Source organism: Scylla paramamosain, chromosome 13 (genome assembly GCF_035594125.1).
Source record: "Scylla paramamosain isolate STU-SP2022 chromosome 13, ASM3559412v1, whole genome shotgun sequence".
Taxonomy (NCBI): domain Eukaryota; kingdom Metazoa; phylum Arthropoda; class Malacostraca; order Decapoda; family Portunidae; genus Scylla; species Scylla paramamosain.
This window is the reverse complement of record NC_087163.1, coordinates 20,122,085-20,132,084: the sequence shown is the minus strand read 5'-3', so window position 1 is coordinate 20,132,084 and position 10,000 is coordinate 20,122,085. Positions and strand designations below refer to the sequence as shown.

The window sequence follows — 10,000 nt, the reverse complement described above, 5'->3', positions numbered from 1 at the left end:
AAGATAAAATTTCGGGGCAAGTGTCTCTTTCCCTCTCTCTCTCTCTCTCTCTCTCTCTCTCTCTCTCTCTCTCTCTCTCTCTCTCTCTCTCTCTCTCTCTCTCGTTTATTCCTTTTCTTCGATATGATTCAGTTTCTCCTCTAATCAGAATTTCTTCTTGCATCACTTCCTCCTTCCTTCCGTCGGTTCCTTCCTTCCTCCCTTTCCCCCTCCTCCTCCACCTTCTCCTCCTCCTCTTTTCCTTCCTTTCTCTCTGTCTCCACTTCAAGAGGACGATGCTGGCCACAAAGGTAAAAGGAGGAGGAGGAGGAGGAGGAGGAGGAGGAGGAGGAGGAGGAGGAGGAGGAGGAGGAGAAGGTGGAGGAGGAGGAGGAGGAGCTAGCTTTAACCTCCACAAACAAACATGCACAAACAAAACACACATACGTACAAACACATTAAACACAAAAACCACACACAAGAAGAGGGAGGGAGAGAGAGAGAGAGAGAGAGAGAGAGAGAGAGAGAGAGAGAGAGAGAGAGAGAGAGAGAGAGAGAGAGAGAGAGAGAGAGATAATGTAGCCATATTCCATTGTTTCCCATATTTCCTGTGACTCACCGGAAGTCTTCATGTCCTGACCAAAAACACTACTACTGCTACTACTACTATTACTACTACTACTACTACTACTAATACTACTAAGAGAACCCTCGCCCTCGCCTCCCTCAGGTAAAGTTCAGGTACAGGGATGCCAAAAATAGTGCCTGGAGGTTATTGCTTTCCTCGTCACGACCTCAGCTGACAGTGTGGGCTGGTAACCTCTCTCTCTCTCTCTCTCTCTCTCTCTCTCTCTCTCTCTCTCTCTCTCTCTCTCTCTCTCTCTCTCTCTCTCTCTCTCTATCGCATCAAGGCTGGCACACATCTTCCCCAAAAACGACCTCCTCCTCCTCCTCTTCCTCGTCCTTGTCCTTCTTTTCCCTGGAAAGGTCCCCTCCTCCTCCTCCTCCTCCTCCTCCTCCTCCTCCTCCTCCTCCTCCTCCTCCTCTCACCTTTCCCTCTTCCCTTCCTGATGGATTACATGCCTCCCTCTCTCCCACTCCCTTCCTCCCTCCAAAGTATTTCCCTCCTACATGTCTAGCGTTCTTTCCTTCCTCCTCCTCCTCCTCCTCCTCTCATTCCTTCCCTGCCACACGGTCATTCTTCCCTCCTTCCATCCTTCAAGAGCACAGCCGCGTCCTTCCCTTCTTCCCTCCATCCCTCCCCAGATTTCTTTCCATTCTTAATACATCACCTTCTCTCTCCCCCCACGCCTTTCCTACCCCCTCTTGTCCCACCATAACCGAGGAAGCACATCCTAGTGACCTTCAGAGAGAGAGAGAGAGAGAGAGAGAGAGAGAGAGAGAGAGAGAGAGAGAGAGAGAGAGAGAGAGAGAGAGAGAGAGAGAGAGAGAGAGAGAGCATAAAGGTGAGAGACAAGGAGGGGTCTCGGTCAGGTGGGGACAGGTGAGGGAAGCGCTGTTTTGGTCAGGGCAGGTAAGCGTGCAAGTGATAAGCGCAGATTACTTAATTGCGCCACTCTAGGATGCGCAGAGCGAGCTTGTCCACGCGGCCAACTGATAGACAAATACAGGAAAATATATCAATATTGTTTAGGAGGAGAAGTGAGAAGGATGAGGATGAGGAGGAGGAGGAGGAGAGAGGGTGATCGAACCGGTGACATCATGCGTGGGTCGTGAAGGTCATCTATTTTTGACGCGCCTGATGACTCCACCGATCCATAACTCATCAATACAACTCACTCACCACCTGTTGTTGTTGCTGCTCGGGTTGTGCAGGTTGTTGATGTCGTTATTGTTGCTGCTACTAGTGGTGGTGGTGGTGGTGGTGGTGGTGATGTTGCTACTACTACTACTACTACTACTACTATTACTACTACTGTACTACTGTTAGGAAGGAAGGGGGAAGAAGACAAAGACCAGAAGCATCAATGGGTCATAAATTATGTTACAACGGCATTAGTGTACCGTTCTGCTTTACACACCGTGACACGCGCGCACACACACACCCACACATACACACACACACACACAAACACACGTAAATCTCCACGAGCTGAGTGCGATTACATCTTGTTTTTTGCTTGTTTCTTTAATAGATGATAAGAAAAAGGAAGAAGAAAAATAACGGAAGGAAAGGAGAGAGAGGACAGGAGATGGAGGGAACAAGAAGGATGGTAGGATAACAGAGGACTAATTAGCAGGATTCAAAACACCACCACCACCACCACCACAGTCACTATCATCACAAAAGCAACAACTACAAAGAGAAACAAATCTACGAAAATGTAAAAGGGCATGAAAAATCTTATCAAAGCTGGGCTCTATGTTTTTTGACGTTGTTATTATGAAAGCCACAGGAAGCACGTGGCGCCTTCGCTGTCCTTAACTCCTTCACTGTTAGACATTTTTTTCCTATCATTACACGAAAACTTTTGGACACGAATTGTTGCATTTAACCCCTTCACTGGTATATGCAACAATTCACGGCACAAAAAGCAAAAGCATGAAATCCCAATAAGCACAGGTAAGAACGGGATGAAAAGAATACATGTTGCACTTCCTAGCCAGTGTGCTGTTTGGAGATGGCTGGAGAACGAGAAGAAATGTCCCGAAGTGGTTGGCGATAAAGGAAAGATACACCAAATAGCAGTGAATGGATTAAACAACTGTGTAGGTTAGGAAAGACAGCGAACTTCCTCTTCTCTCTCATATCTCAGTGTGTCCGGGCAAAGACATCCTTACACTGCTCTAAAAGTCAACAAAGAATCGCAGTGATTAAGTTAAACAGTTTGTGCGCCTTACGAAAGACATAGCCAGTCTCTTCTTTCTCATATCACCGTGTGTCCAAGCAAACAAATCTTTACACTGATATAAAACTTAAAGGATCACAGTAATTAAGTTAAACAGCTTGTGTACCTTAGGAAAGACACAGTAAATCTCAAATTCTCTCCCATATATCAGTGTATCCATGCAAACAAACCCTTGCACAGCTTTAAAAGTTAAATAAAGGATGACCATAGCAGCAACTAACCCATCCTTGGCAGCGATAGCGAGGGTGGTGAAGGAAGCAGCCGGCGACACTGCAGGTGGCAAAGGCGACGAAGGTGAAGGTGATTTATTTATTCTGAGACAGTTAACAGGACGCAACATTTCGACTGGGGTGTTTGGACCAATGAGGGAGCCGCTGGAGGGGGTGGAGATGGGGAGGATGGGGAGGAAGGGATGCTGGCGGCCAATCCAACACAGCAATGGTGACTCACACCTCGCCGCATCTCGCCTTGTCTTCTTCAACCCATGAATGGAAGAGTGGCGTCATACGGCCGACCGAGACTGGCTTTCTCTCTCTCTCTCTCTCTCTCTCTCTCTCTCTCTCTCTCTCTCTCTCTCTCTCTCTCTCTGGAAAACACACAGGTGGTACTCCAGGAAAGGAAGGTCGGAGGTACAGGAGTGAAAAGAGGAAAGGAGGAAGACGGAAGGAGATAGAAAACTGAAAGATGGAAGGGGGAAAGACAGGTGAAAAAAAGGGAGGATAAAAGGAAGAAGAACAGAAGATAGATGAAAGAAAGAAGATGGAGAGGAGGGAAGGACAGGTATTGCAGGTAGAGGATGAAGGAAAGATTAAGGAAAAAGAACAGAAAATAGAAAGACAAGAGGAGGAAATAAGGAGGGAAGAGATAGAGGACAAGACAGTGGGGATAAGAGGAGAGGAGGGCAAAAAAAAAGGCAGTGAGGGAGAGTAAGGAAAAAGAACGTAAAAAAAGAGAGAGAGAGAGAGTGAGAGAGGAGGGAAGGAACTAAGAAGGACGGAAGACAGAAAACAAGAAAGGAGGGACCAAAGAATAGGAGGGTAAGGAAAATGAATGGAAGACAGAAGAAAAGACAGGAGGTAAGAGATGACAGGAGAGGAGAAGAGAGGAGAGGAGAGCAGCAGCGAGAGGGGCAGTGAGGAGCACCTGACAGAGTAAGGGCGATAGCATTACCTGCTGGCTAACTGGCGTGAGAGGTGCGAGGAAGAGAGAATCTGGTAACACTGCAACCACACCGACAACTCACCCCCCATAACCACCTCCCTTCACTCCTTTCTCTCTCTCTCTCTCTCTCTCTCTCTCTCTCTCTCTCTCTCTCTCTCTCTCTCTCTCTCTCTCTCTACCCCCAGAACAAAGACCAAGGGGAGAGATGGGAGGGACCGCAAGGAGGGGTAGAGAAGGAGGGGTCCCGTGGAGAGAGGGAACCGAGAGAGAGAGAGAGAGAGAGAGAGAGAGAGAGAGAGAGAGAGAGAGAGAGAGAGAGAGAGAGAGAGAGAGGAGGGGAGGCGAGAAGGGAGGTAAACAGACAGGTATACAGTTAGAGAGAGAGAGAGAGAGAGAGAGAGAGAGAGAGAGAGAGAGAGAGAGAGAGAGAGAGAGAGAGAGAGAGAGAGAGAGAGATTATGAAACGTAATGGAAGAAAATATACGCACATAAATAATTAAAAAAAATAGCGATGGAAGAAAAAATGTGCGTAAAATGTTGAAAAAAATTATGAGAGAGAGAAAGAAAGGAAAGAAAAAATTACAAGACAGACAAAGAAAGGCGAACAACCTAGAATTAGAGAGAGAGAGAGAGAGAGAGAGAGAGAGAGAGAGAGAGAGAGAGAGAGAGAGAGAGAGAGAGAGAGAGAGAGAGAGAGAGAGAGAGAGAGAGAGAGTAGGTGGAGGAGGGAGGAGGAGACAGCAACAGAAAATCAATGACAGGGAAAAAACGGAAAGTCAATGGAGAGAGAGAGAGAGAGAGAGAGAGAGAGAGAGAGAGAGAGAGAGAGAGAGAGAGAGAGAGAGAGAGAGAGAGAGAGAGAGAGAGAGAGAGAGAGGAATGGTGTACTAGGTGGAGAAGAGTAGTTGAAATAAAATAACACACACACACACACACACACACACACACACACACACACACACACACACACACACACATACACACACACAGGCTTTCCCCACCGTAGGGAACACACAACCTTAGCTCGTAGTGTACATTTCCCCCTTCCTTCCTTCCCCAGCCCTCCCCACCCGTCCCTCCCCTCCCTCTACATCCCCTCCCCCACCCCCAATCCAGTCCAACCATGCACCCTAACGAAAAACTCCAACAAAAGACCTTATATACACGAGTTTGAGAGACCAAAACCCCTTGCTTTCTCTCCCTTCCTTTCTTCCTCTCTTTCTCTCTCCCTTCCACCTACCCCTCTCCCCCGTGCCTCTCTCTCTCTCTCTCTCTCTCTCTCTCTCTCTCTCTCTCTCTCTCTCTCTCTCTCTCTCTCTCTCTCTCTCACCCACACACTCCCTCACCTAAGCTTGAAAATCAATATGAGTAGTAGGTGATTCACGTGACGGCCGAGCAAGAGAGAGAGAGAGAGAGAGAGAGAGAGAGAGAGAGAGAGAGAGAGAGAGAGAGAGAGAGAGAGTTTTGGTTCGTGTCCTTCTCGTGCATTCTTTGTTAGTGCATTATGTTTTGTTTTTCTTCCCTCCTCATCGTCTTTTTCTTTCTTTCTCTTTTTTTTTTTGTTTCTCTCGTGTCACTCTTCTACTACGCACACACGAAGTTGAATGACAGGATGTGAACAGCTGGGTAAAAATAACAGCAGCGAGAAAGACGAGTTATTGTGCGCATTCGATTTTTTTATTTTTATTTTTATGATCATTATTTTTTTTACATTTTTTTATATCATTATTGTTATTCGATTTTTATTTACTTATTTATTTTATTTATTTATTTTTTTTATTCGTAGCGTGCAGGAAGGTGAGTCATTTCATTGCCAGAATGATGCCGTGGCGAACACACACACACACACACACACACACACACTTATGGACACAGGACAGCCACACCTTCCAACACTCCACACACCTGCGCGGCTCACCATCTCCATATACCCGCATCTTATCCCTAACACACTGCACACCTGCCTCACATCCGCCTCTGTGTTCAGGTGTGTGACATTCCTTCCTTCCTTCTCCTTTACCCACTGCTCCACCTTTCCACCACCCAATTCCACACATGTCGCCTCCACACCTGGACTGCTTTCCTTCACTTCTCCCTCACTGGGACAGGAACGAGTATTTGCAGATCAAGGGCGTGATAACAAGGGCGTGGCGGTGACTCTTCCTGTGTATAACCGACCTTCCCAGCTCACCACTACCACCACCACTAGCACCACCATAACCACCAGCTCCACCATCAACAGCAGGTACTACCTTCCGCTGAAACATAATCTCCTCCTCCTCCCCCTCCTCCCTTCCTTCCTTCTCCCCCGCCCTCCTGGCTGACTTTTTCCCTCCCAGTCCCCCTCCGTCGCAGTACCATCACCAGCACCACGCACGCACTCACTCATTCACTCGCCACCACAGGCCTCCTTTCTCTCCTATACAAGCTGTGTCTATTAATCCTTCTTCCTCTCTCTCGCTCTCTCTCCCCACCCATGCACTTCCTCTATCGCCCCCCTTCCCGCTTCCCCACCTGCTCACCACAACTTCCCCAACCCCACCACCTCCCCGCCCCCGCCTCTCTCAGTCCCCCACACGACCTCAGCGCGTCCGACCTTGACAATGAACTTGAGGCCAAGGTGAGGCGTCGCTATTTTGGTCTGTGTGCGGGGCGCGGCAAGGGCGAGAGCGGCGTGGCGGCGCGGCGGGCAAGCAGTTCACGCCGGGTGCCGCCGTCTGTTACCACACACGAGCGATCCTTTGTGGGACGCGGTCGTCTTCCTCTTCCTCTGCCCCCCTGTCGGTGCCTCCGTCGACAGGGATGGAGGACACGCCCCTCCCTCCCCGCCCACGTCCTCCCCGTCCCCTCTCGCCACGGGCGCCCTGACCTCTCCCGCGGATGCCTCACACACGGGAAACGAAATAAAGTGGAGAGCGAGTGATGGTCTGGGGCCGCGGGACCGGCGTGACAGCTACGATCTGGCCAGATGTTTCTGAAGCGGCCGGGTGTCGTCTGCCCAACTTTACGCAGGTTAATAAAGAAGCAGTTCTCTGCACGACTCGAGGCGCCCCGAGGCTCCCACCAGGACTGGCGGAGGCTGACGGCAGCCCCGACAGCCCCAGCAGACCGGGGGAGGCGACAGGCCCAGCCGGGGTGGTCGGGGAAACGCCAGATGTGTCGGGGGTCGGGGCTGCCTTCCCTCCACGCCAACAGCCAGACGTAAGAGGCTCGCCGGCCGGCCCGTGGCCCTTCACCAACATCTGCCGCCCAACACAGTCGCCTCGCCCACAACTTTTCCTGTCGCCAGGGTGGTCAGCGATCAGACGGCTGCCGAGGCCCTCACACGGGGCCAGGACGCCCTTCAGCCCCGGGAGAGGCCAGGGCGGCGAGGATCCTGGCAGCGGGGGAGGGGCGAGGGAGGGGGCGAGCACCACCTTAAGAAGATGGCTGACTGATCGTGTACGGCGGCCCATGACAAGGCGAGTGTTGGCGGGTCACCCACACACCCGCCCCCGCCCACACTGCTACCTTCACCCCCTACACACCTACTCACATCCACACCTGCACAATGTGACCTACACGAATCCACGCGTAGTACCTTCTGTTTCAACCCAGGCGCCGACACACACACACACACACACACACACACACACACGAGTGCATCTTCCACCTGTCTGGCTGCCTTGTCTTACGGTCACTCAAGAACAGTTTACTCGAATCCCCCCAACACCTTCTTTCCCCTCCTCAAGCAAGCCCCTTTCCCGCCCCCCTCCTGTCCCCTACCTCCTGCCCACCCTCTGCAAGCAAACAGCCAACACACGCAGTGGCCTCCAGCTCCCCTCCAGCCTGCCCCTCTCCTCTGGTCGCGTCAACTGGAGGCCGAACGCGCCAAGTATTTAAAGAAGTGACCTTGAAAGTTTTGACGTGGTCCAGGGAAAGCAAACACCCGCAAGAGGACGTGAGTTACGGTGACTAGTAGGAATTGTGGGGGAAAATAGACAAACGTGAGGTCGAATAAGGAAATCACAATAAGCGAGAGAAAATAGAGAGGAAAAATGTCAAGGAAAAAAGAAAAATAAGAAATAAACAAGACGTAAAATGAGGAAGTGGAAAGCATGATGTTTTAATTGGGAAAAATACATTATTTTTTTTTAAAGGACGAAATGAAGAGACAGAAGGGATATTAATGGATACGTAGAAAGGAAGGCCAAAATAAACAAGTATACGTATCTGTGAGTAAGAGATGGAAGTAGGAAAATATAATCAAAAGTAAAAAGAATTAATAAGAACCGAAAAACAGAAATACGAACTTGCTCAATACAGAACAGATCACAATCCAAATGTAATATTCGATAAGGAAAAGAAAAAAATATATATAGAGAGAAAAAATTAGGGGAACGAGTCCAGAGAGAGAGAGAGAGAGAGAGAGAGAGAGAGAGAGAGAGAGAGAGAGAGAGAGAGAGAGAGAGAGAGAGAGAGAGAGAGAGAACTGATATAAGAAATGCAACCTAATAAATGAGTAGAGTGGGAACAATACAGTTGGGGTCAAACGATACAATGTGTAACGCCAAATAAACAAGAAAGAAATGACTTCACGATAAACACTGGAAGAGGCGAAGTTACAGTGATTTCCCTCACTGCAACCTTAACCTGACAGGAGGAGGAGGAGGTGAAGGAGGAGGAAAAAGAAGAAGAAGAAGAAAAGGAGGAGGAGGAGGAGGAGGAGGAAGAAGAAGAAGAAGAAGAAGAAGAAGAAGAAGAAGAAGAAGAAGAAGAAGAAGAAGAAGTTATAGCATTACAGTATAGTTTCTACTCCTCTTCCTCCTCCACCACCTCCTCCTCCTCCTCGTCCTTCTCCACCACCACCACCACCACCACCTCCACTTCCTCCTCTTCCTCCTCCTACTACTTCTACTATACCACTACCATCAGAATTAACACTCTTACCAACACACACACACACACACACACACACACACCTGGCTTCACCCACCACCACCACCATCACCACCACCACCCTTACCACCTGTTCACCCAACAAATTAATTCAAAACACGTATTTCGCCTCGCCTTTGGATTACCTTCGTGCTCTGGTCTGCCCGCCCCTCACCCAGCTGACCCCCAAGCACCACGTGACCCTGCCTGACCTCTGACCCGGACGTGCACGAGGGGCAGGTAAGGCAAGTCCGGTCTGGGGAGGAGGAGGAGGAGGAGGAGAAAAAGGAAGAGGAAGAGCAGGAGGAGGATGAGGAGGAGGTGGAGGAGGAGGAGGAGGAGGAGGAGGAGGAGGAGGAGGAGGAGGAGGAGGAGGAGGAGGAGGAGGAGAGAGGATGAGGCACGGTATAGCACGGGATATCTCTCTCTCTCTCTCTCTCTCTCTCTCTCTCTCTCTCTCTCTCTCTCTCTCTCTCTCTGTGTGTGTGTGTGTGTGTGTGTGTGTGTGTGTGTGTGTGTGTGTGTGTGTGTCGTGAAGGACAAAAGGTCGCAAAATAATAGCAATAATAAAATTTTCACGGAACTAAAACAACTACAATAACAACAACAACAATAAAAGATAATACACTGAAAACGTTACGCAATAAAAATAATCTGAACGAATAATAAGAGGAAAAGAACGAAGATGGAGAGAGAGAGAGAGAGAGAGAGAGAGAGAGAGAGAGAGAGAGAGAGAGAGAGAGAGAGAGAGAGAGAGAGAGAGAGAGAGAGAGAGAGAGAGAGAATGCATAACAAAAAAACTTACCAAAACAAAAACGAAAAAGATAAATAACTAAAAAAAAAAAATGAAAACACTAAGAGATACAAAAAAAAAAGTAAGGGAGGAGAAGACACAGCGAGTGATGATGTGGGAGAGAGGGAGGTGGATGCAGATAATGATACTGATAGTGGCACCGAGAAAGGAGGCAGACAAATAATGAGGAAGAAATAAGTCTATATATACATCAACCATGACTCAACCTCCGTACCCTCACTCACTCACAAGATGCTGATAAACGGAGGATAATTTCTAC

The 10,000-nt window shown here is 49.0% G+C and overlaps 1 protein-coding gene across 4 annotated transcripts in view; it reads right to left on the bottom strand.

Annotated features, from left to right (window-relative positions):
- The window catches only part of LOC135106471 (nuclear hormone receptor FTZ-F1 beta-like), a 186,785-nt gene that overhangs the window by 42,343 nt on the left and 134,442 nt on the right, over positions 1-10,000 (bottom strand). The window lies entirely within an intron of this gene.